Source organism: Bos javanicus, chromosome X, assembly GCF_032452875.1.
Source record: "Bos javanicus breed banteng chromosome X, ARS-OSU_banteng_1.0, whole genome shotgun sequence".
Classification (NCBI taxonomy): domain Eukaryota; kingdom Metazoa; phylum Chordata; class Mammalia; order Artiodactyla; family Bovidae; genus Bos; species Bos javanicus.
The window spans coordinates 78,916,403-78,943,506 of record NC_083897.1 but is presented as its reverse complement, the minus strand read 5'-3'; the positions used below and the strand labels follow the sequence as shown (position 1 = coordinate 78,943,506).

At 38.6% G+C, this 27,104-nt stretch overlaps 1 pseudogene; it reads left to right on the top strand.

The window, feature by feature from the left end:
• The window catches only part of LOC133243152 (NADH dehydrogenase [ubiquinone] flavoprotein 2, mitochondrial-like), a 193,797-nt pseudogene that overhangs the window by 2,197 nt on the left and 164,496 nt on the right, over positions 1 to 27,104 (top strand).

Genomic DNA, 27,104 nt, shown 5'->3' with positions numbered 1-27,104 from the left:
AAATTAAGCCAGGAAACAAATGTCGGCAAGAAGTAGAGAAATTGGAGCTCTCATACATTGCTGCTGGGATGTAAAATGGTGCAGCCACTGTGGAAAATAGTTTGACAGTTTCTCTATAAGTTAAACATAGAATTACCACACTTCCTTGCTGACACTTGTTATCTCCTGTTTTTTTTTTTTTTTTAAATTTAAAAATTACAACCATTCTAGTGTGTTTGGAGTGTAATATCATTGTGGTTTAGATTCTAATTTCCCTAATCACCAATGATTTTGGCCACCTTGATGCACTTATTGGCCATTTGTGTATTTTTAATTTGAGTGTCTTTTTGTTGTTGAGCTATAAATTCTTTGCGTATTCTGGATAGTAGTCTGATTATATATATATATATATTATGTAGAATTTTGCAAATTTACCCCCATTCTGTATATGTTTCTTATGCATTCTTGGTAATGTCCTTTGGTATACAGATTTTTAAAGTCTGCTTTATTTTTTCTTTTGTTGCTTGTACTTTTGGTGTCAAATCTAAGAATTCTTTGCAAATTCTTTGCCAAGTAAATCTAAGAAGATTTATCTTTATGTATTTTTCTAAGTGTTCTATGGTTTTAGCTCTTATATTTATGTCATATATCCATTTTGAGTTATTTTTATATATGATATGAGATCCAATTTTATTCTTTTACATGTGCATAGCCAGTTGTCCCAGCACCATGCATTGGAGAGACTGTCCCCCATTGAATGGTCCTGGTACCCTTGTTGAAATCAGTTGGCTTAGGTGTATGGGTTTATTCTGATCTTTCAAATTTGTTTCATTTGTCTCTGTGCCTATCCGTATTCCAGTGCCATACTTTTGATTACTGTTGATTGTGTTAATTTTTAAAATTGAGAAGTGTCAATCCTCCAACTTTGTTCTTTCTCAAGATTGTTTTGGCTATTCAGGGCTTCTTGTAATTCCATATGAATTTTAGGATTAGCTTGTCCATTTCTTTTTAAATCATATAGAAAAAAATAAGAGGGGTTACAAACCAAAAATACAATAATACTAGCTTATATATTTACATGTGTAGTTACCTTTGCTTCTGCTGCATGCATTCTCAGTCACTCGGTTGTATCCACTTCTTTGTGACCCTATGGACTGTAGCCCGCCAGGTTCCTCTGTCCATGGGATTTCCCAGGCAAGGATACTGGAGTGGGTTGCTATTTCCTCCTTCAGGGGATCTACCTGACCCAGGAGATCAAACCTGAGTCTCTTGGGTCTCCTGCATTGGCAGGCAGATTCTTTACCACTGAACCACCTGGGAATCCCTTGTAGTTACCTTTGCCTGTGTTCTTTATTTCTTCATATAGTTTCAAGTTCGTCTATTATCCTTCCATTTTATTCTGAAGAACTCCCTTTGGCAGTTCTTGTAGGGCATGTCTGTCAGCAGTGAACTTCCTCAGCTTTTGTTTATCTGGGAATGTCTTAATGTCTCCTTCAGTTCTCTTTTGATAGATTTATTGAAATATAATTCACATACCATACAACCCACCCATTTAAAGTGTACAGTTCAATAGTTTTTAGTATATGTGCAACGTCACTAAATCTTACAACATTTTCATGCTTTAGCCATAAGCCAGGTGGCATCACAGACTCAATGGACATGGGTTTCGGTGGACTCCGGAAGTTGATGATGGACAGGGAGGCCTGGCATGCTGCAGTTCATGGGGTCGCAAAGAGTCAGACACGACTGAGTAACTGAACTGAACTGAACACCTCCTTGAACCTCACCTGCCCAGCCCTAGGTAACCACTAATCTACTTTTATCTCTACAAATTTTCCAATTTAGAATATTTCATATGAATAGAATTATAATATATGGCCTTTTGTGATTGCCTTCTTTCATTTAGCATACTGCTTCAAAGCTCATGTATGTTGTAGTATGTATCAGTACTTTATATCCCATTTATGATTTCCATTCATAGAATGGATATACTACATTTCCTTTGTTCATTCATCTGGACATTTGGGTGGTTTCTACTTTTAGGCTATCAAGAATTATTCTGCTAAAACATTCATGTACAAGTTTCTGTATAGAAATATGTTTTCATTTCTATAGGTGTATACTTAAGAGTTATTGCTGGATCATATAGCAACTCTGTGTTTAATAGTTTGAGACACTGTTAGACTTTTTTCCAAAGTGGCTGCACCATTTTACACTCAGCAGTATGAGGGCTCTAACTTGTTTACATTCTCACCAGCAATTGTCATTATGGACTTTATCCAATTCTGGCCATCCTGCTGCTTCTGCTAAGTCGCTTCAGTCGTGTCCAACTCTGTGCGACCCCATAGACGGCGGCCCACCAGGCTCCCCGTCCCTGGGATTCTCCAGGCAAGAACACTGGAGTGGGTTGGCATTTCCTTCTCCAATGCATGAAAGTGAAAAGTGAAAGTGAAGTCGCTCAGCCGTGTCCGACTCTTAGCGACCCCATGGACTGCAGCCCACCATCCTAGAGGGTGTGAAATGGTATCTCATTGTAGTTTCCTTTCCTACAAGGTTAGGTCCCTGATGTTGTTCTTTAGGGAGGTGCAATTTGAATATACCCACCATCACCCTGGGATGACTGAGTTTTGTTAGAGCTGTCTTTCTCTGACCACACCCAGCAGCCAGAAGCCAAGCTCCATTTACTGATCCTTTGTTTTACATAATGCCCGAGGGCATAAACTACTCTGAAAACTAATTCAATCAAATTGTGGGTCCTTTGAAGAAATAGTTAGCAGAGGTTAGTGTTTGATATTTGTGCTGGCTCCAAGAGGGTTCTTTCCGGTTGCCTTATTGCCCATTAATCAACCTGCAAACTCGTTGACCTACAGTTTGGCGTATATTTTGAATCTTCTCCCAATTGTTTTTCCTTACAGTTCTGTCAGGCAGTTCCGTCGCTCAGTTGTGTCCAACTCTTTGCGACCCCATGGACTGTAGCACGCCAGGCCTCCCTGTCTATCACCAACTCCTGGAGTTTACTCAGACTCATGTCCGTTGAGTTGGTGATGCCATCCAACCATCTCATCCTCTGTCATCCCGTTCTCCTCCTGCCCTCAATCTTTTCCAGCATCAGGGTCTTTTCCAATGAGTCAGCTCTTTGCATGAGGTGACCAAAGTACTGGAGTTTCAGCTTCAACATCAGTCCTTCCAAAGAAATCCCAGGGCTGATCTCCTTCAGAATGGACTGGTTGGATCTCCTTGCAGTCCAAGGGACTCTCAAGAGTCTTCTCCAACACCACAGTTCAAAACCATCAATTCTTCGGCACTCAGCTTTCTTTATAGTCCAACTCTCACATCCATACATGACTACTGGAAAAACCATAGCTTTGACTAGACGGACCTTTGTTGGCAAAGTAATGTCTCTGTTTTTTAATATGCTGTCTAGGTTGGTCATAACTTTTCTTCCAAGGAGCAAACGTCTTTTAATTTCATGGCTGCAGTCACCATCTGTAGTGATTTTGGAGCCCCCAAAAATAAAGTCTGTCACTGTTTCCCTGTTTCCCCATCTATTTGCCATGAAGTGATGGGACCAGATGCCATGATCTTAGTTTTCTGAATATTGAGTTTTAAGCCACCTTTTCACTTTCATCAAGAGGCTCTTTAATTCTTCTTCACTTTCTGCCATAAGGGTGGTGTCATCTGCATATCTGAGGTTATTGATATTTCTCCCGGCAATCTTGATTCCAGCTTGTGCTTCCTCCAGTCCAGCATTTCTCATGATGTACTCTGCATATAAGTTAAATAAGCAGAGTGACAGTATACAGCCTTGACATAATCCTTTCCGTATTTGGAACCAGTCTGTTGTTCCGTGTCCAGTTCTCACCGTTGCCTCCTGACCTGCTTACAGATTTTCTTTACAACCTCGCTGTTTTTTCAGTGCTCCTCTAGGCTTGACTTTCTCCATGGTCTTGCAAATGAAGTCAGTTCAGTTGATTTGAGAAGAGAATAGGAGCTATCTGTTTTAAAATCTACTTTTTCTCTCAAGCAAAAGCAAAAGCTCTGGAAGTGGGGGTAGGGACAATGGCAAGTTTCTGAGTGACAGTTCTGTTGTGCTAGGTGAGTGCTTAGTGGAGGGGAGAGTGCAACCAGAGGTCCTCTCAGTTTACTGTTTACTCCTCACAACCCAGGGCAAGGATGTTCAGGGCCCCAGTATTTTCCACATGCCACGTCCAGTTAAAGTCTTCATTCCACCACTGGGGGGTTAGGTGGCAGAAAGGAACCTCTACCTCTAAACCACAGTTGTTCAGGACTCAGCCCTAGCAACAGGCTAGGTAGATGGATGGGAAACTCCAATGCCCTATTCTTCCAGAGAAGAAAGGCCTCTAAATGAGACTTGGGGGTGGTGGTGGTGGAGAGGGAGTTTTTTGCCTTGAATTCAGGAGTCTTGAGTAGAGTCTTCCTCTCCTTGAGCTGGGATGGGAGAGGGAGGGAGGGAGAAAGTGGTCTTGGTTCAGATACCATAGGCTCACTTTTCTTAGTGAATTTTAAAAGATGTTCTTGAATAGATATTTCTTCATTTGTTGTTTGTTCTTAAAACCACTTCCAGAGGGTTTTAACAGTTGCTTTTTTTTTTTTTAATAGTTTTTATCAGTTTCAGTGGGGAACAGGACACTCGAGCTCCTCATGCTGTCTTGCCATAAGTTAATCTCTTTCCTTTCTTTTTGAAGGATTGTTTTATCAGAAATAGATTCATTGATTCAGAGCTCTTTTCAGTTCAGTTCAGTTCAGTCGCTCAGTCGTGTCCGACTCTTTGCGACCCCATGAATCACAGCACGCCAGGCCTCCCTGTCCATCACCAACTCCCGGAGTTCACTCAGACTCACGTCCATCGAGTCAGTGATGCCATCCAGCCATCTAATCCTCTGTCGTCCCCTTCTCCTCCTGCCCCCAATCCCTCCCAGCATCAGAGTCTTTTCCAGTGAGTCAACTCTTCTCATGAGGTGGCCAAAGTACTGGAATTTCAGCTTTAGCATCATTCCTTCCAAAGAAATCCCCCAGCAATTAAAATATGTCATTCCATTGCCTCTGGCTTCCATGGTTTCTGTTGGTGAGTTATCTTTATTAATTTTAAGATTCTCTCTTTTTCTTGGGTTTCAGCATTTTAATTATAATATAGCTCAGTGTGGATCCCTTTGAGTTTATTCTATTCCGGATTCATTAGATTTCTTAAGATATGTAGATTGGACATTGTTTCTTCAAACACTCCTTTTTCATAATTACCCTTTATTTGAATTTGAAAACTGAATGAAGAACAGAGAATATTGTTTCCTTAGTTTTGGTCTGCATTTTGGGTAAGAAAATAGCATACAGAAATATAATTTGGGGACCTGTGAAGAATATTGAAGGATTAGAACAGCTTTAATTAGACTAAATCAGACTAAATCTAATACCTTTTCACAGGTTGATAAGATGAAGATACAAAGCAGACAATGATAACCGATACTTGGAGATCACTTAGAAAATTGAGAGGAGTCAGACTGGGCCTATCTTACAATACAGAAGTCTCGTGGCTTGTGCTTCTGAATTGCATGTCTTAAAACTTATAATGAACACCTGAGTTGTATAGAGATGAGAGAAGTTACAACTTCAGATCCCAAGTTATATATGAAGCCTGTTTAGTCCTGCAGGATTCTGAATATTTCTTCAAGGTTCTCTGTCATTTTAATAAAAATGGATCTATCACTTCTGTTTATTTTATATTTGCTACACTCGATATACTTTACTCACCAAGTCATTGGAACTCTTAAAAATTCTAAATAATTGGTAAACCATTTCACAGATGAGAAACTTGAGGTTTATTTGGGGACTGATCCAGCTATAGTCATGGTTAAATATTGGCAGCTCAGGGATTTTGTTTGCTTTATGATATATCTGTAGATGTACCTAAAATGGATGGGGAAAACAGTTTTGTTTTGTGTTCTCAAATTTTATAACAACCTGTCTGGAAGTGAGAATTATGACCTGATTTGAACATTTCCAGGTTATTTTACACTATATCTCATGTGATATTTCTTTTCAGTAAATAGTTGTTGTTTAGAATGTATATATCTATATCCCTGATTATGTCTAAAGGGCACATGGAAAGTCAGCAGAAAAATGCATATGCCTGAAACACCAAATGCTATGCATATAGTCCCCTTCTACAATGCTATCAAGTCAACTACCCTCCCTTAGAACTTTTACAGATGCCCTCTTAGAAGCAAAGTATCCATGATGTTTTAGAAAGCAAGGAAATAACTGTGGATTTCAATGAAGAATTGCAGGCCTTGCTGGACACATCCCAGGGAAAATTTTTCAGAGATGTGATGCTGGAGAACGTGTCTGGTCTGTTAGTGAGTATGTCGACATTGACTTTTTTTTTTCCTTCAAATATTCTTGATATCCCTTTCTCTCCCTCTTTTTCTTTTGGATCTCTCATTTTGTTGGTATGCTTGATGCTATATACGGGTCTCTTAGTTTCTTTTCCCATTTCTCCCACCCTCCATCCCTGCCTCTGGCAACCACCAGTCTGTTCCCTGTATTTACAATTTAAAAAAAAAAAAAAAAGATTTCACATACAAGAGATCATATAGCGTTTGTCTTTGTCTAAATTCTTTCACTTAACATAATGCCCTTGAGGTCCATCCATATTGTCAAAAATGGCAAGATTTTATAATTTTTTATGGCTAACATTCCATTGTATTTATATATTACATATACACATTGTTGTTGTTGTTTAGTTGCTAAGTTGTTTCCGACTCACTTGCAACTCCATGGACTATAGCCTCCCAGGCTCCTCTGTCCATGGGATTTCCCAGGCAAGAATACTTGAGTGGGTTGCCATTTCCTTCACCAGTGGATTGTCCCAATTCAGGGATCAAACCCTTGTCTCCTGCATTGGCAGGCATGGGCTTCCCCAGTGGATCAGTGATAATGAATCTATCTGCCAATGCAGAAGATGTGGGAGATGCGAGTTTGATCCCTGGGTTGGGAAGATGTTGGGAAGATCTCTTTGGGGGGGAAATGGCAAGCCATTTCAGTATTCTTGCAGGGAAAATCCCATGGACAGAGGAGATTGGCGGGCTGTAATCCATAAGGTCACAAAGTGTTGGACACGACTGAGCAAGCAAGCACACACACACACACACACACGCACACACCCATCCCACAATTTCTTTATCCATTAATCTATTGGTGGACATTTAAGTTGTTTCCATGCCTTGACTATGTAGATGATGCAGCAGTGATCATGAGAGAGCAAATGTCTTTTCAAGTTAGTGTTTTTATTTTCTTCAAATTGTTGTTCAGTTGGCAAGTTGTGTCTGACTCCTCGTGACTCCATGGACTGTAGCATGCCAGGCTTCCCTGTTCTCACCGTCTCCTGGAGTTTGCCCAAGTTCATGTCCATTGCATCAGTGATGCCATCCAACCATCTCATCCTCTGTCTTCGTCTTCTCCTTCTGCCTTCAATCTTTCCCAGCATCAGGGTCCTTTTCAATGAGTTGGATCTTCGCATCAGATGGCTGGAGTACTGGAGCTTCAGCTTCAGCATCCATCCTTCCAATGAATATTCAGGGTTGATTTCCTTTAAGATTGACTGGTTTGATCTCCCTGCTGTCCAAGGGACTCTCAAGAGTCTTCTCCAGCACCACAGTTCAAAAGCATCAATTCTTCAGTGCTCTGCCTTCTTTATGGTCCAGCTCTCACAACTGTATGTGACTACTGGAAAGGCCTTGACTATACGGACCTTTGTTGGCGAACTGATGTCTCTACTTTTTAACATACTGTCTAGCTTTGTCACAGCTTTCCTGCCAAGAAGCAATGATCATCTTATTTCATGGCTGTAGTCACAATCCACAGTGATTTTACAGCCCAAGAAGAGGAAATCTGTCCCTGCTTCCACCTTTTCACCTTCTATTTGTCATGAAGTAATGGGGCTGGATGCCATGACCTTAGTTTTTTTAATATTTAGTTTTAAGCCAGCTTTTTCACTCTCCTCCTTCACCCTCATCAAGAGACTCTTTAGTTCCTCTTCACTTTCTGCCATTAGAGTGATACCATCCACATATCTGAGGTTGTTGATATTTCTCCCAGCAATCTTTTTTTTTTTCTCTCCTGGCAGTCTTGATTTCCAACTTGTGACTCCTCCAGCCCACGTGATGTGCTCTGCATATAAGTTAAATAAACAGGGTGACAATAAACAGCCTTATACTCCTTTCTCAATCCTGAACCAGTCAGTTGTTCCATACAAGGTTCCAACTGTTGCTACTTGATTGGCATACAGGTTTTTCAGGAGACAGGTAAAATGGTCTGGTATTCCCATTTCTTTAAGAGTTTCCCATAGTTTATTATGATCCACACAGTCAAAGCTTTTAGCAGAGTCAATGAAACATAAATAAATGTTTTCTGGAATTCCCTTGCTTTCTCTATGATCCAGTGAATGTTGGCAATTTGACCTCTGGTTTCTCTGCCTTTTCTAAATCAAGCTTGTACATCTGGAAGTTCTTGGTTCACGTATCCTATCATGCAAGATTTTGAGTATAACCTTACTAGCATGGGAGATGAGTGCAATTGTCCGATAGTTTGAATATTCATTTGTACTGCCCTTCTTGGGAATTGGGATGAGGATTTCTTTGGATAAATACCCAGAAGTGAACTTAGTGGATCACTAAGTAGTTCTGTTTTTAATTTCTGAGTAACATCCATACTGTTTTCCATAGTGGCTGTACCAGTTTACATTCCTACCAACAGTACATAAGAGTTCCCTTTTCTCCACATCCTCACTGCTTATTTTTTGTCTTTCTAATAATAGTCATTCTAACACATTCTATCTCATTGTGGTTTGATTGGCATTTCCCTGGTGATTAATGATATTGAGCATCTTTTCATGTACATGTTGGCTGTTTGTATGTCTTCTTTGGAAAAATGTTATTTGGCTCTTCTGCCCATTTTTTTAATTGGATTATATAACTATCTTATGGCAGTAGTTTTTAACTACCAATATGTTGGGAAAGAATGGTAAGATAACAAAAAGTTTCACTTTGAAAAGTGAATGCTGTAGCTGCTGCTGCTGCTAAGTTGCTTCAGTCGTGTCCGACTCTGTGCGACCCCATAGACGACAGCCCACCAGGCTTCCCCATCCCTGGGATTCTCTAGGCAAGAACACTGGAGTGGGTTGCCATTTCCTTCTCCATGAAAAGTGAATAAAGTAGATTTAAAAAATAATGTCAGGCTGGCATAGATCTGGAAAATACCTATATGAGGATAATATCAGTTGAAGCTGACTCTGAAATGACATAGATGACAGAAGTAATGGCTTTCTGTTACTGTTGTTCAGTCACTCAGTCTTGTCCGACTCTTTGTGACATGATGGACTGCAGCACACCTGCCCTACCTGTCCTTCACTATCTCCCAGAGCTTTCTCAAACTCATGTCCATTGAGTTAGTGATGCCATCCAACCATCTCATCCTCTGTCATCCCCTTCTCCTCCTGCCCTCAGTCTTTTCCAGCATCAGGGTCTTTTCTAATGAATTGCCTCTGCACATCAGGTGGCCAAAGTAATGGAGCTTCAGCATCTGTCCTTCCGATGAATATTCAGGGTTGATTTCCTTTAGGATTGACTTGCTTGATCTCCTTGCAATCCAAGGGACTCTCAAGAATTTTCTCCAACACCATAGTTCAAAAGCATCAATTCTTCGGCACTCAACTTTCTTTATGGTCCAACTCTTACATCCATACATGACTATTGGAAAAACCATAGCTTTGACTAGACAGACCTTTGTTGGCAAAGTAATGTCTCTGCTTTTTAATATGCTTTCTAGGTTTGTCATAGCTTTTCTTCCAAGGATCAAGCGTCTTTTAATTTCATGGCTGCGGTCACCATCTGCAGTGATTTTGGAGCCCAAGAAAATATTCTCTCACTGTTTGCATTGTTTTCCCATCTATTTTCCATGAAGTGATGGAACTTGATGCCATGATCTTCTTTTTTTGAATGTTGAGTTGAATGTTGAATGTTGAGCCAGCTTTTTCACTCTCCTCTTTCACCTTCGTCAAGAGGCTCTTTAGTTCCTCTTCACTTTCTGCCATAAGGGTGGTGTCATCTGCATATCTGAGGTTATTGATATTTCTCCTGGCAATCTTGATTCCAGTTTGTGCTTCATCCAGCCTGGCATTTCTCATGATGTACTCTGCATATAAGTTAAATAAGCAAGGTGATAATATACAGCCTTGACCTACTCCTTTTACAGATTGGAACCAGTCTGTTGTTCCACGTCTGGTTCTAACTGTTGCTTCTTGACCTGCATACAGATTTCTCAGGAGGCAGTTCAACTGGTCTGGTATTCCCATCTCTTTACGAATTTTTCACAGTTTGTTGTGATCCACACAATCAAAGGCTTTGGCCTAGTCGACAAAGCAGAAGTAGATGTTTTTCTGCAACTCTCTTGCTTTTTTCATGAACCAATGGATGTTGGCAATTTGATCTCTGGTTCCTCTGCCTTTTCTGAATCCAGCTTGAACATCTGGAAGTTCTCAGTTCATGTACTGTTGAAGCGTAGTTTGGAGAATTTTGAACATAATTGTTATGAATGTAGAAGAATGATTAAAAATGTTAAGTTGAATTATGAAAAATATAAGAAAGATTTAACTTCTGAGGATGAAAAATGTAATTGTCTTTAAACTTTAACTTCTTTAAGGAGTTTCCTGTCATCTTTCTGTTATTAATTTCTAGTTGAATTAAATTATGGTTTGAGAAAATACTTTGTGTATTTTCAGTTTTGTTGTTGCTACTGAAGGAGGTGCACAGTGAGGCCAAAGAAACCAAAATGTCCAGTTTGGAGCAAAGAAAAGTTTATTTCAGGGCCAAGCCGGGAGATATGGGTGGCTCCTGCTCAAAAAACACCTAACTCTCCAAGGGTTTCAGCAAAGCATTTTTAAAGGCGGGGTGAGGGAGGGGCGTTCCAGGGTTTGCGATCAGCTCCTGCACAATTCTTTGGTTTATGTCTACATTACCAGTCCTTAGGCTCCATATCTACATAATCAAGTAGTTAATTTCTTCCATTTGGTGGTGGTATTTAGCATCTGAAAAACTCAGGAAATATGCATGCTGCTCCTGCTGCTGCTGCTAAGTCGCTTCAGTAGTGTCCGACTCTGTGCGATCCCATAGATGGAAGCCAACCAGGCTCCCCCATCCCTGGCATTCTCTAGGCAAGAGTACTGGAGTGGGCTGCCATTTGCTTCTCCAATGCATGAAAGTGAAAAGTGAAAGTGAAGTCGCTCAGTCAGGTCCGACTCTTAGCGACCCCATGGACTGCAGCCTACCAGGCTCCTCTGTCCATGGGATTTTCCAGGCAAGAGTACTGGAGTAGGGTATCATTGCCTTCTCTGGAAATATGCATGAGGTACTGTTTTTTGGGTACTTCAAAGAGGAGCTAAAGCAGGAGTATATGGGGTAGGGTCTGTCCTAGGAAGGCCACATGAGATCCTGCTTGGAGTTGGTTATTTAGTGTCCCACTCTTTTGTGACCATATGGACTGTAGCCTCCAGTCTCCTTTGTCCATAGGATTCTCCAGGCAAGAATACTGGAGTGGGTGGCCATGCCCTCCTCCAGGGGATCCTTCCAAGCCAGGGATCAAACCCACATCTGCTGCATTGGTAGGCTGGTTCTTTACCTGCTAGTTATATTGCCATATACTTCATTGATTGCATGAAGTATAGTTTATTTAGCTAATCTCTTACGTATAGGTATTCAGATTCTTTCTAGTGTTCCAACTGCTAACAAGGCTACAATGAATACATTTGTGTATATAAAGTTTTATATTGTTGAAGATGTATCTATAGGGTAGATACTCGTATAAGAGTTATTAATTGATTTTGCTGTTTTAAGTATTGCCAAATATCCTTCCAAAATGATTGTACAGTTTGCATTTGTACCAGCCATGTGCGAGAGAGCCTATGTCCTCACAGCTTCACCAACTGAATGCATTTTCCTTATACATAATATATACATGAATGTGCATGTATGTTTGTATTTGTTTTAAGCAAATGTAGGATCTTATCAAACATGCTGTTTATATTTTTTGCATTTAAAAATAAACCATGGTTATAAGTACATATATATTCATACATTAGATATGTATACATGCTTCTATTTGCAGTGGCTTCTTACTTTTCCTTTATATGTGTTTACCATATTCAACCAAGGATCTCTTAAACTTTTTTCAGTCTTTTCACTATCATATACAATGGTGTGGTTATTTTGGAATAGTTGTAAATTCACATATAGTTGTAAGAAATAATAAAGAGAGAGCCCATGTATTGTTTACCCAGTTTTTACCAATTGTAACTTTTTGCAAAACTTGAGGAAACAAAACAAGGATTGACATTGGTACAGCCCATTGTTCTTATTCAGATTTCCCAATTTTCAAATGTTAAAAATACTGCCAATCTGGTGAGGAATGACATCCCAGTGTTTTTTAAATTTGCATTAAAAAAATTTTGGGGTTTGAACTTTTTCTCATTTAAGTGTCATTTTTATAGGTTTTTTGTTTTGCAAGTAGTTGTTTCTTTTCTTCTCATTTATTTATTGGGCTTTTGGTTATTTTTGGCTGCAATTTCAAGTAATTATTTATATGTTTAAAGGGATAAATTACAAATATTTTCTCCAAGTTTGTCTTTTTTTCAATTTAGATATCATTTACAAATAATTAAAAATTGACAGTGCCATAGTTTTATTGCAGTATGTTTTATTTATTCATTCACTTACCAAAGGACTTTTTGATGTCTTCAGTTTGTGCCTCAATGAATATTTGGATACTAGTTTTGGTATAGAGATATATTTTGATTTTTACCTTTGGGAAATACCTAGAAGTAAGATTACTGGGTCATGTAGTAAGAGTATATTTATCCTTATAAGAAACTGACAGTTTTCTAAAAAAAAAAAACTTTACCATTTTAGGTTTCTACCTGAAATATATGAGAGTTTCCATCCTCACTGGCACTTCATGTTTTTTTCTTAAAGCCATTCTAATAGGTGTGTAGTAGTATCTTGTCATTTTAATTCGCATTTCCCTAGTGACTAAGATGTTAAGTATCTTTTCATGTGTTACTTGAAATCTGTTTCTTTGGTGAAATGTCCTAATTTTTTGTCCATTTTTTATTGGATTGTCTGTCTTAATAGTGAGGTAGAAAGTTTCTTTATATTTTCCAGATAGAAGTCCTTTGTCAGATATATGTATTGTGAATATTTTCTTTCATTTCTGGTGTGCCTTTTGGTTTTCTTAAAGGATGTCATTCAAAAATCAGTTTTTTTATGAAATTCATTTTGTAATTGTTTTAATGGTTTATTTTTTTTGTGTTTTACCTAAAAAATGCTTATATAATGTCAAGGTGGGGAAAATATTCAATGTTTTCTTCTAGAAGTTTTATAGTTTTACTTATGTTTAGGTCTTTGATCTATTTCAACTTAATTTTTGCATTTGGCATTAGATTAAGGTCAATGTTTATTATTTTTGCATATGGATATTCAGCTATTCTAGAATTATTGCTTGGAAAGATTTCCCTTTTCTTATTGAATTGATTTGATACCTTTGTCAGAAACAGTTTGTTGCATATTTGTTGCTCTGGTTCTGTTCATTTTATTCCATTGATCTTTGTTTTTTCCCTCTTACTAATACCAAAAGATACCAAGAAATGGCTCTGTGTGTAAAGAATCTGCTTGCAACGCAGGAGACACAAGAGACCACAGCTTTGATCCCTGGATCAGGACGATCCCCTGGAGAAGGGAATGGCTACCCACTCCAGTATTTGTGCCTGGAGAATCCCATGGACAGGAGCTTGGCGGGGTACAGTCCAAAGGATTGCAAAGAGTTGGACATAGCTGATCAATTAAGCAAGCAAGCAAGCAAGCAAGCAATGTGATGCTCTTGATTACTGTAGCTTTTTTTTTATTAACTCCTGACGTCAAGTACTTTATGTCCTTCCAACTTTTTTCCCTTTTAAGAAAATTGCTTAGGGACTTCCCTGGTGGTAATACAGTGGATAAAAATCTACCTGCCAGTCAGGGGACATGGGTTTGAGCCCTGGTCTGGTAAGATCCCACATGCTGTTTAGCAGCTAAGCCCATGCGCCTAGAGCCTGTGCTCCACAAGAGAAGTCACCACAATGAGAAGCCTGTGCACCTCAACTAGAGAGTAGCCCCTGCTCTCTGCAACTGGTGAAAACCCATGTACAGCAAAGAAGACCCAGTGCAACTGAAGAAGGAATTCATAGGGCCTGGACCCCGTCTTAGGCCTGTTCATGCTGATCATGCTTGGCCACCTCTCCAATGGACTCTGGACTCTGTGCTTAGTGCCTATGGAAACTACAATAGAAAGATAAGACCCCCTCTGGACAGGGGAATCTTGAAGATCACATCCAGGTTACTCATCGCCTAAGAGAAAACATACTCTAATCACCCCTGCCTCCGGACAGGTCATAAATTCTTTCTGTATCTATAGGAGTGTAACCACAGGCTTATTGATTATTAACTCTTTGAACACCTAACACTTGATAACACTGGAATAATGGGGTTATTGTGATTGTATTTAGCCTACCTTTGTTTTATGTAAGTCTCAAGGAAATTGGGGTGGTGGGTTTGGACACGTACACATGGGGTATAAAAGATTTTCACAAACGTTGGTCGGGGTCCTTGGCTAAGAGGAGACTCTGCCTTGGGACTGCTGGTGTAATAAACTGCACTCCACTATCTGCATTGTCCTTCTGAATGAGTTTGTTTCCTGGAACGCGTGACTATAACACAACCAAAAAAAAAGTAACAGAACATTTAAAAATGTTATTAAAAAATTACTTTAACTATTCTAGACTTCTCATTTCCATATAAATTTTAGTAGCTGTCAATTTCATCTAAAAATAGTTTTGTGTTTTTCTTCCATAAAATTCTCATAGATGTTTTTGTTTCTGAGTATTTTTAAAGTTGGACAATGACTTCCTTTGTGTTTATACTTAAATAGCAATGAGCATAATAAGTTTAGTTCATGCTTTCTTTTTCTCAAAACTTTATACTTGCTCTGTTTTTCTCAGGCCTTTCAATATTGCTGTGGATGATTCTGGAGAAAACCTGTCCCCCTTCTCCCTACTAGATACTTAATTGTCTTTTTTCTTAAACTAAAAACATTTATGATTAATAGATTTTACTTTATAAACAGTTTTAGATTTATAGAAAAATCAAGCAGGTAGTCGGAGAAGGCAATGCACCCCACTCCAGTACTCTTGCCTGGAAAATCCCATGGACGGAGGAGCCTGGTGGGCTGCAGTCCATGGGGTCGCTAAGAGTTGGACACTACTGAGCGACTTCATTTTCACTTTTCACTTTCATGCATTGGAGAAGGAAATGGCAACCCACTCCAGTGTTCTTGCTTGGAGAATTCCAGGGATGGGGGGGCCTGGTGGGCTGTCGTCTATGGGGTCGCACAGAGTCAGACACGACTGAAGCAGCTTAGCAGCAGCAGCAGCAGCAGCAGCAAGCAGATAGTATAGAGTGTTCCTATAGAAACTATGGATAGTGTTATGATACTACCCCTCACCCCGATCACACAGATTGCGTGTTTGCTCAGCTTGTATTAGTGTGGTTTATTTGTTCCAACTAATGAATCATTATTCATATATTTTACAAACTATAGTCCATAGTTTATTTTTTTTAATTTATTTATTTTAATTAGAGGCTAATTATTTTACAATGTTGTATTGGTTTTGCCATACATCAACATGAATCCGCCATGGCAGAAATCAACATAGTTTACTTTAAAGTTGACTCTTTGTGTTGTACAGCTCTATGGGTTTGGATAAATGCGTTATGTCATGTATCCAGCATTACAGTATCATAGAGAATAGTTTCCCCTGTGCTCCTTCTATTCATCCCTCCTTCTCCTGTGCACCCCTCCCTTCCAACCCCTCACAAGCACTGATCCTTTTACTGTCTCTCTAGATTTGCCTTCCTTTTCCATGTCATGTAGTCAGAATTATACAGTATATGGCCTTTTCAGACTGTCTTCTTTCACTTAACAATATGCATTTAAGGTTCATGCCTTTTTATAGCTTGATAGCTCACTTTTTTTTTTTTTTAACATTGAAGAATATTGCATTGTCTGGACATACCATCGTTTACTTACCATTCATCATCTGAAGACCATCTTAGTTGCTTTCAAATTTTGGTGATTTACATATTAATTATTATTAACTAAAGTCCATAGCTTTTTGAATAGAGCTACTATAAACAGTCCTATACAGATTGTTGTGTAGACAAAACTTTTCAGCTCCTTTGGGTAAATACCAAGGAACATGATTGCTGGATTGTGTGTTAAGAGTATGTTTAATTTTGTTATAAATTGCCAAACTATCTTTCAAAGTGAGTGTTGTGTTTTGCATTCTCACTAGTAATGAATGAGAGTTTTTGTTGCCGTTTTGGCTATCATGTGTCTTTTTTTTTTTAATCATTCATTCTAATGTAGTGGTATTTCATTGTTTTAACTTGTAATTCTCTTGTGTCCTACCCTCATAGCTTAGTTGGTAAAGAATCTGCCTGCAATGCAGGAGACCCCGGTTCAATTCCTGAGTCAGGAAGATCCCCTGGAGAAGGGACAAGCTACTCACTCCAGTATTCTTGGGCTTCCCTGTGGCTCAGCTGGTAAAGAATCCACCTGCATTGTGGGAGACCTGGGTTTGATCCCTGGGTTGGGAAGGTACCCTGGAGAAGGGAAAGGCTACTCTAGTATTCTGGCCTGGAGAATTCCATGGACTATATATGGGGTCCCAAAGAGGCGGACACGACTGAGTGACTTTCACTTTCTCTTGTGAACCTATGATGTTGAGCATCTTTTCGTATCCTTATTTGTCATCTGTGTATCTTATTTGGTGAGGTAACTATTCAAATGTTTTGTATATTTTCTTGACTGAGTTTCTTACTTTCTCATTGAGTTTTTAGAGGTCTTTGTTTATTTGAGTACAAGTCCCTTAACTCATATATGTTTTGCAATATTTTCTCCAAATCTGCCTTGTCTTTCCATCCTCTTTGTACTCTTTTATAAAGTGCATGTGTGCATGCTCAGTCACATCAGTCGTCTCCAACTCTTTGCGACTCCATGGACTGTATGTAGCCCACCAAGCTCCTGTGTCCGTGGGATTTTCCTGCAAGAATACTAGAATGAGTTGTCATTTCCTTCTCCAGGGTATCTTCCTGACTTAGGGATCAAACCTGTGCCTTCTGTGTCTCCTGCATTGCAGGTGGATGCTTTACTGCTGAGCCACTTTCACAAAGTAGTGCTGTTTAATTTAAGTCCAACTTAGCAATTTTTGCTTTAATGGATCATGCTTTATTGTTGTATCTAAAATGTATTTAAAGGAAATATTTGAGATAATTATAAGTGGGGGAGGATGAAGGAACATAAAGGAAAGTTGGTTTCTACACTTGAACTAGTAAAGTGTTGACAGTATTGACTGTGATAAGTAATGTATGTATAATAACCACTCAAAAGTTATATAAAGAAACATACTAAAAAACACAAGAGATAAATCAGAGTTCTAAAAAAAAATGTTCAAGTTACCCATAGAGAGGTAGGTAAAAGAAGATGGAGAAATAGAAAGCTAAGAGAACAGAAGAAAAACAAGAAAGGTGACTTAAACCTTCATATATTATTAATTCCGTTCGATTTAAATGGCTTAAATGTACCATTTAAAAGACAAGAGGTTGTCAGAATGAAATAGCAACCATAACTGAAATTATATATGTTAATTACAAACTCACTTCAAATATGATTAGGTAGATTAAAGGTAGAAGGGAGGAGAAGAAGCGGACGACAGAGGATGAGGTGGTTGGATGGTATCACCAACTCAATGGGCATGAGTTTGAGCAAGCTCTGGGAGATGGTAAAGGACAGGGAAGCCTGGTGTGCTGTAGTTCATGGGTTTGCAAAGAGTCTGACACGACTGAACAACAACAACAACAAAGGTAGAACAATAGGCAGAGATATACCATGTACACCTTAATCAAGAGGAAGCAGTTGTGGCTGTGTTAATATCAGGTAAAATATGCTTCAGACAAAACAATTTACTAAAGAGAAGGACCTTTTTCATGATAAAGTTCACTTAGAAGATATGGCAATCTCAAAGTCTGTATTCCAAACAATAGAACTGTAAAATATGTGAAGCAAAACTGATAAAGCTGGAATGAGATATAGATAGATCCATAAGTACAGTTGGAGATTTCAGCAATATTCTCACAGAAACTGGGAGAACATTGGAAAATCAGTAGTCATGCAGAAGAACTCAATAGCATTGTAAATCAACAGGTTCTAATTGGGGTTCATAGAACACTCTACCCAACAATGGAAGAATCTGCACTATTATATATAATTATTATATATAATTAATAGAGTTTATTTTTAAAGCAGTGTTAAGTTTACAGTCAAATTGAGGAGAAAGTACAGAAAATGCCTAGGTGTCCCCTTAGCACCCCACACCCCATAAAACTAATTTCTTCTATTGCTGTCTTGTATTACCACAGTACATTTATCTCAGTTGAGCCAATATTGATATATTATTAACTGAAGCTTACATTGGGGCTTCCCTGGTTGCTCAGTGGTAAAGCTGTTGCTGCTATTGCTGCTAAGTCACTTCAGTCATGTCCTACTCTGTGTGACCCCATAGACAGCAGCCCACCAGGCTCCTCTGTCCCTGGGATTCCCCAGGCAAGAATGCTGGAGTGGGTTGCCATTTCCTTCTCCAATGCATGCATGCATGCATGCTAAGGCGCTTCAGTCACATCCGACTGTGAGACCCCATGAACAGCAGCCCACCAGGCTAAAAGCATCCACCTGCAATGCAGGAGCCACAGGTTCGATCCCTGGAGTCAAGAAGATCCCCTGGAGGAGGGCATGGCAACCCACTCCAGTATTCTTACCTGGGAAATTCCATGGACAGAGGAACCTGGCAGACTAGAGTCCATGGTGTCACAAAAGAGATGGACAGGACTTAGTGACTAAAAACAACAAAAGCAAAAGCTTACATTAGGGTTCACTCTTTGTATTATACGCTTTAATTGTTTTTGACAAATATATATAGATACATGCATCCATCATTACAGTTTCATACTGTAGTTACACTGCCCTAAAAATCCCTTGTGCTCTGCCTTCTCATCCTACCCCACCCCCCAAATTCCTGACGAACACTGACAGTTTTACTACCTCCATTGCTGTGCTTTTTCTAGAATGTCACACAGTTGGAATTGTATTGATACATTATGTGTAGCCTTTTCACTTTACTTCTTTCACTTAGCAGTGTGCATTTTAAGGTTCCTTCATGTTTTTTCTTGGCTTGATGGCTCATTTCTTTTTGTTCCTGAATAATACATGCTGTTTTATAGTATATAATATTTTCCATAGTAATTGAAAGATTTACTAAGATAGGCCAAACCTTAACCATAAAACAAACCTTAACAAATTTAAAATAATTGTAATCATAATCATAAACAGTATATGCTGATTTCAGTGGACTCAAACTAAAAGTTAATAATAGAGAAATAACAGAAAGCTCTCTAACCACTTAGACATTAAACAATACTTTTTAACATAATCTGTGGGCCAAAGATGAAGTCTCAACGGGGAAATTTTTATGTATGTGTGTGCATACATGTTTATGTGCATATATAGGTATCTGAAAGAAATGTAAGCTCAGCTACCAAAAATATGTGACACAGTATTAAAACATTGTATGGAGGGGGATTTATACCACTAAATACCTTCATTAGAAAAGAGGAAAGGTCTCAATTTTGTAATCTATTTCCTATCTCAAGAAACTAGTAAAAAACCTAATTTAACCAAAACCAGCAAAAGGAAGGAAAAAATAAGGTAAGAAATGGATGAATCTGAGCATAGGAAAACAATAGAGAAACTAAGCAGAATAAAAGTTTAATGTAGTTTATAAACTTCTTGCAAGAATAACAAAGATAGAGAAGACAAGCCATGGTATTAGGAATGATCCTGCAGCCATTGAAAGAATAATAAGGGTATAATACAAACAACTTTATACTCATACATTCATCAGCTTAGACATAGAAGGCCAATTATTCAAAATCAACAAACTATGAAATCTAAATCAAGATGAAATGAAAAACTTGAATAGTCCCACAGCAATTAAAGGAATTGAAGGTGTAATTTGAAAGATTCTAAAACAGATATCTCAAGACCCAGATGACTTCACTGTTATATGCTGTACATTATTTAAGGAATAATTAAAACCAAGTTTACAAAATCTCATTAAAATATAGAACTCATTTTGATACTAGTGTTACTGTGATATGAAATTAGGGTACAAAAACATTCAAAATTTGTATAAAACCCCCACAAAACTACAGACTAGTATCTTTCATTATCTTAAATCCAAAATACTTTACACAAAACATTAGCAGATTGAATCTGATAGGATAGGAAAAAAATATATACATGATAACCAAGTGGAATTTTCCCAAGTATATGCAAGGGTAATTTAGCATTTGAAAATCAATCAATATAACACACTTTATAAATAGGCTAAAGAAGAACAATCACATGATTATATTGATGACAGAAAGTCATAGGGCAAAATCAAATTCCCATTCATGATAATTCTTGCAAAATGAGGACTATAGGCTGACTCCCTTGACTTTATAAATAGCAGCTATAGAAATCCCATAGTTACTATCATACAAAATGGTGAAAGACTGAACACTTACCTTTAAAGTCATGAAAATGGAAAAAGATGTCTATTCTCCCCTCTTTTATTCAACAGAGTACCATAAATTCAAGCCACTGCAGTAAAGCAAGAAAATATATCCTAGTAAGAAAGAAATTTGTTCCTATTTGCAGATAACATATGTCTGTGTAGAAAATCTCAAGGAATCTACAGAAACCCAAGAAATTCCTAGATGTAATTTGAGCAATTTCACACACTACAAGATCAATACAGAAAATTAATCTCATTTCTGTATGCTATCAGTGAATATGTGGAAAGTGAAATTTAGAAGTAGAATATAATTTGCAACTACTCTAAGGAAATAAAATACTTAGATATTTGTTGTTGTTTAGTTGCTAACTTCTGTCCAGCTTTTTGTGACCCCATGAACTGCAGCATGCCAGGCTTCCCTGTCCTTCACTATCTCCCAGAGTTTGCTCAAACTCATGTCCATTGAGTTGATGATCCACCCAGCCATCTCATCCTCTGTTGTTCCCTTCTCCTCCTGCCCTCAATCTTTCCCAGCATCAAGGTCTTTCCCAATAATTGGCTCTTTGCATCAAGTGATCAAAGTATTGGAGCTTCAGCATCAGTCCTTCCAATGAATTGATTTCTTTTAGGAATGCCTAGTTTTATCTCTTTGCAGTCCAGAGAATCTCAAGAGTCCTCTCAAGCACCGCAGTTAGAAAGCATCAATTCTTCGGTGCTCAGCCTTCTTGATGGTCCATCTCACAGGGTGACAATATACAGCCTTGATATACTTGATGTACTCCTTTCTCAATTTTGAACCAGTCCATTGTTCCATGTCTGGTTCTAATTGTTGCTTCTTGAGTTGCATACAGATTTCTCAGGTGGCAGGTAAGGTGCTCTTTAAGAATTTTCTACAGTTTGTTGTGATCCACACAGTCAAAGGCTTTAGCATAGTCAGTGAAGCAGAAATAGATGTTTTTTTCTGGAATTCTCTTATATTATGCAGATTTTGGCAATTTGATCTCTGGTTCCTCTGCCATTTCTAAATCCAGCTTGTACCACTGGAACTTCTTGGTTTATACACTGTTGAAGCCTAGCTTGAAGGATTTTGAGCATTACCTTACTAGCATGTGAAATGAGTGCAATTGTATGGTAGTTTGACCATTCTTTGGTATTGCCCTTTTTGGGACTGGAATGAAAACTGAGCTTTTCCAGTCCTGTGGCCTTTGCTGAGTTTTCCAAATTTGCTGGCATATTGAGTGCAGCTCTTTAACAGAATCATCTTTTAGGATTTTAAATAGCTCAGTTGGAATCCTATCACCTCCACTAGCTTTGTTCATCTTAACTAAACACATACAGGATCTGTATTCTGGAAATCACTAAATGGTGATGCAATAAACTAAGGAAAACCTAAAAAAAACAAATATACCTACCATGTTCATGTTCATGTTTAGTAAAGAAGTCAGCTGTCTCCAGAGTAATATAGGTTTAATGGGATCCCTGTTTAAAACCTAGTATGTTTTTCTATTATAGGTATAGTCAAGTTTATTCTAAAATGTATAATGAAAGGCTTAGGCCCTAGAATAGCTAGTACTATTTTGAACAAGAATAAATTGATGGAATCATTCTGTTATTAATTGTTTTTGTTCAGTCACCCAGTCATTTCCGACTATTTGTGATGCTGTGGAGTGCAGCACATAGGCCTCCTGTCCCTCACCATCTCTTGGAGTTTGCCCAAGTTCATGTCCATCAAACTATTATTAATACCTAGCAATAATCAAGAGAGTTTTATATTGGTAGAGGGATAGACACAGAGATCAATGCAGAAGAGAACTGAGACAAACACAATTAATTATGCCCAACTAATTTTTGACTGAAGTGGAAAAATAGTTCACTATGAAAAGAGAGCCTTTTTAGCAATAGTGCTTGAGCAACTGGATGTGAGTATGTTAGTTGCTCAGTCGTGTCCAACTCTTTGTGACCCCATGGATTGGGGCCTGCCAGGCTCCTCCGTCCATGGGATTTTCCAGGCAAGAATACTGGAGTGGATTGCCATTCCCCTCTCCAGGGAACTTTCCTGACCCAGGGATCGAACCTCGGTCTCCCGCATTGCAGGCAGACTCTTTACCGTCTGAGCCACTAGGGAAGACTGGATATCCATGGGCAAAAAAATAAACTTTGACCCAAGTTTCACATGTCATATAAAAATGAACTAAAAAAATTTACAGACTTAGGGTAAAACACAAAACTTAAAACTATAAACCTTCTAGAAGAAAACATAGGAAAAAGTCTAGAATATTTTACTAGGCAAGGAGTTCATACACTTGATATCAAAAACATGACCTGTAAAGGGAAAAATTGATGAAGTAAACTTAATAAAATTAAGAACTCTTATTCTGCCAAAGACACTCTTAAGAGGATGTAAAAAAGCTAAAAAGTGGCAGAAGTTATTTGTAAACTGCATATCTCATAAGTTGCTAGTATTTAGAATACATAAACTGGAAGTCAAATAGTAAAAAGCCAAGCAACCAATCCAATTAGAACGTGGACAAAAGACATGAAGGGGCATTTCACAAAAGAATATATGTAGATAAATCAGAAAAAAGAAAAGATGTTCACTCATTAGCCATGTTTGAAATAAAACCACAAAAAATATAACTACCTATTGGAATGATTAAAATGAAAAATAGTTCTAACACCAAGTACTGATTAGGACACAGAGAATCTGGATTACTCGTACATTGCTGATGGGAATGTAAAATGGCATAGCCATTCTGGAAAAGTTTTACGGTTTCTTATTAAAGCAAGCATGAAGGTACCATATGATTCAGCATTTATACTCGAGTGTAAAGAAAAAGTTAAATCCCAGAGAAACGAAGATCTACGTTCACATAAAAGCGTGTACATGAATATTCATAGCATCTTTATTCTCAATAGTAGCAATATAGAAATTCCCAGATGTCTTTAACTGGTTGTATAGCCAAATATATTGTGGTACATTCATTACACATGCTTGTGACTTTGTTAAATTAACATTTGTTAAGTGGAGCCCCTTACGGTGTTGTTGGATGATGAGCCAAGGTTCAACAAGAGACCACAAGGAAAATGAAATAGAGAAGTTTATCACTCAAATCCTGGAGGGAAGTACATAGCATGTCTTGAGGGGCCACATGGGGAGAGGTCAAGGTCAAGGCAGGGTGCAGGCAGAGAGAGCGGAGCAGGACCTAAGGTCCTGCCTTTATTAGGGTCTATAGGTAGAGTGCTTTTGCGGTTTCTGGGTTAAGGCTGGACTGATCAATATAAACCAAAAAGAGCAAGAGTCTAATATAAGGGGTATACAAGGGAAAAACCCTGGGAAGCAGGGGGGACTGTTTATTATAGTGACCATTGGAGCAGTTGTATCAGGACTTAAATTTGCTTGTGACTCCATAGACTTATTTAGGGCGTGTGCTTGCATGAGAGGCTAGTGTCAGTTCAAGGCACTTTCAGGCCTCTTGACCAAACAAAATGGATGCCAGGGCATTAAACCTCTGAAATAGCTTAGCCAAACTCTCAACACACATAATTCCACTCAGGAATAAGAAAGAATGAAGTTGGTAACACACAGGTCTCTGGATGAATCCCCAGAGAATTAAGCTGAGTGGGGGGAAAAAAACAATCCAATTTCAAATTTATGCTACCATTTGTATAATATTCTGAAATGACAGAATTATAGAAATGGGGAGTAGAGTAGTGATTTTTAAGTTTTAGGGGTGAGGTTGGATAAAGGAGAGTGGTGGATGTGGTTATAAAAGATCACATGAAGTATCTTTGTGTTAATGGAAATGTTCAGCATCTTGACTATTGATATCCTGGTGGATACTGATGGATTGGAAGAATGTGGATAAATAATAAAAGGTTTATCTTTTACTGTTTCTTTATGTGAATCTACAGTTATCTTAAAAGTTTATTTAAAACACTCGTCTTCAATTGTTGATTTGTCAAACCTCTTTTTGTGTGGATTCCGAGTTATCTAGATAAACCTTCATTTTAAACACAAATATGGTATCTTAATGTCTGGAATTCATCTGTTTAGCTAGTAAATTTGTCTTGCACACAACAGAGATGTAGAATAAAAAGGATTTTGGACAGCTGAAAGAAAATCAGCTATGTCCAATGTACTGAATACATTTCAATGTATCCCTCACTTGGAGCCTTTAATACATAATTCTAATAAATCTGATTTCTAAGTTCATGGCAGATTTAGAAGAGGGTTGATAGCATGATACAGCAATCATCATTACAAATGGCAGCTCATAAGTCTGACTGCAAGTTAGACAAACATGAAACAGAGTTGTCTGAGGTAGTTTAATGTAGCGGGCATCCAGAAAAGGTTGTTATAGTTACATTTTCTGTTTTGTTAGGTAGAAATATATGTTATATATTTAGGATTCCCTTCCAAAGTTAAAAAGAAAAAAAAAGGAAGTTTGGTAATGGTCTAAAACCTTCAGCTAATTGAGAACACAATTCACAAGATACAGCTTAAGTTTCTGGGAGAGGTGGCAGACCGTTATTGATTTGGGAATGAGTGGATTGTCTGTTTTGATCCCTTGCTTCCTATAAGATACTAGGTTAAATTATAGTGAAGTTGTCATTGTTCGGAGAAGGCAGTGGCACCCCACTCCAGTACTCTTGCCTGGAAAATCCCATGGATGAAGGAGCCTGGTAGGCTGCAGTCCATGGTGTTGCTAAGAGTTGGGCACGACTGACCGACTTCACTTTCACTTTTCTCTTTCATGCATTGGAGAAGGAAATGGCAACCCACTCCAGTGTTCTTGCCTGGAGAATCCCAGGGACAGGGGAGCCTGGTGGGCTGCCCTCTATGGGGTCGCACAGAGTTGGACATGACTGAAGCGACTTAGCAACAGCAGCAGCAGCAGCAGCAGACATCAGTAGTACTGTTGGGAATGGGCAATAAGTCATAATAGAGTGAGAGTAAATCTAGGGGAAGTATCACCCGAGGTGGTGGCCAACAGTATAAAACATTTTTCAGCTTTTTGAAGGATCTGCAAAGTGGGAAAAAAAAAGTTATAGTAGTACTAAGTTGTTAAATTTATTTTTGCTGTGTTGACATCTGCAGTGATGGTGTCAGAGCAGCAGAAAATAAATGTTTCTGCCTGAGTATGAGGCAAACTACCAGTAGACATGGTGTTCTTTACCATGTACCTGTAGTTTTTTAAAAAAGCCAGTTTCTCTTTAAAAAATACCTTTGAACAGTAAATGTTATAAATTTTATTGAGTGTATGTCTTAATATTGTGTGATGAAAAGGGAAGTACACTTGAAGCACATCTGCAGACTGAATTGTGATGATCACCTTAAAGAAAATCACCTGAAGCATTGCGAACTGGTTATTAAGTTTTTTCACTTTCAGCATTTTACTTACAAGAATTACTGATAGATGAACCATGAGTTTTCTTTCATATTTGGGTATTCAGATCAGATCAGATCAGTCACTCAGTCGTGTCCAACTCTTTGCGACCCCATGAATCACAGCACGCCAGGCCTCCCTGTCCATCACCAACTCCCGGAGTTCACTCAGACTCACGTCCATCGAGTCCGTGATGCCATCCAGCCATCTCATCCTCTGTCGTCCCCTTCTCTTCCTGCCCCCAATCCCTCCCAGCATCAGAGTCTTTTCCAAGGAGTCAATTCTTCGCATGAGGTGGCCAAAGTACTGGAGTTTCAGCTTGAGCATCATTCCTTCCAAAGAAATCCCAGGGCTGATCTCCTTCAGAATGGACTGGTTGGATCTCCTTGCAGTCCAAGGCACTCTCAAGAGTCTTCTCCAACACCACAGTTCAAAAGCATCAATTTTTCGGCGTTCAGCCTTCTTCACAGTCCAACTCTCACATCCATACATGACCACTGGAAAAACCATAGCCTTGACTAGATGGACCTTTGTTGGCAAAGTAATGTCTTTGCTTTTGAATATGCTATCTAGGTTGCTCATAACTTCTCTTCCAAGGAGTAAGCGTCTTTTAATTTCATGGCTGCAGTCACCATCTGCAGTGATTTTGGAGTCCCAAAAATAAAGTCTGACACTGTTTCCCCATCTATTTGCCATGAAGTGATGGGACCAGATGCCATGATCTTCGTTTTCTGAATGTTGAGCTTTAAGCCAACTTTTTCACTCTCCTCTTTCACTTTCATCAAGAGGCTTTTGTGTTCCTCTTCACTTTCTGCCATAAGGGTGGTGTCATCTGCATATCTGAGGTTATTGATATTTCTCCCAGCAATCTTAATTCCAGCTTGTGCTTCTTCCAGCCCAGCGTTTCTCATGATGTACTCTGCATATAAATTAAATACTACTTGTTACCCATCTTAAATTTGAGCTTT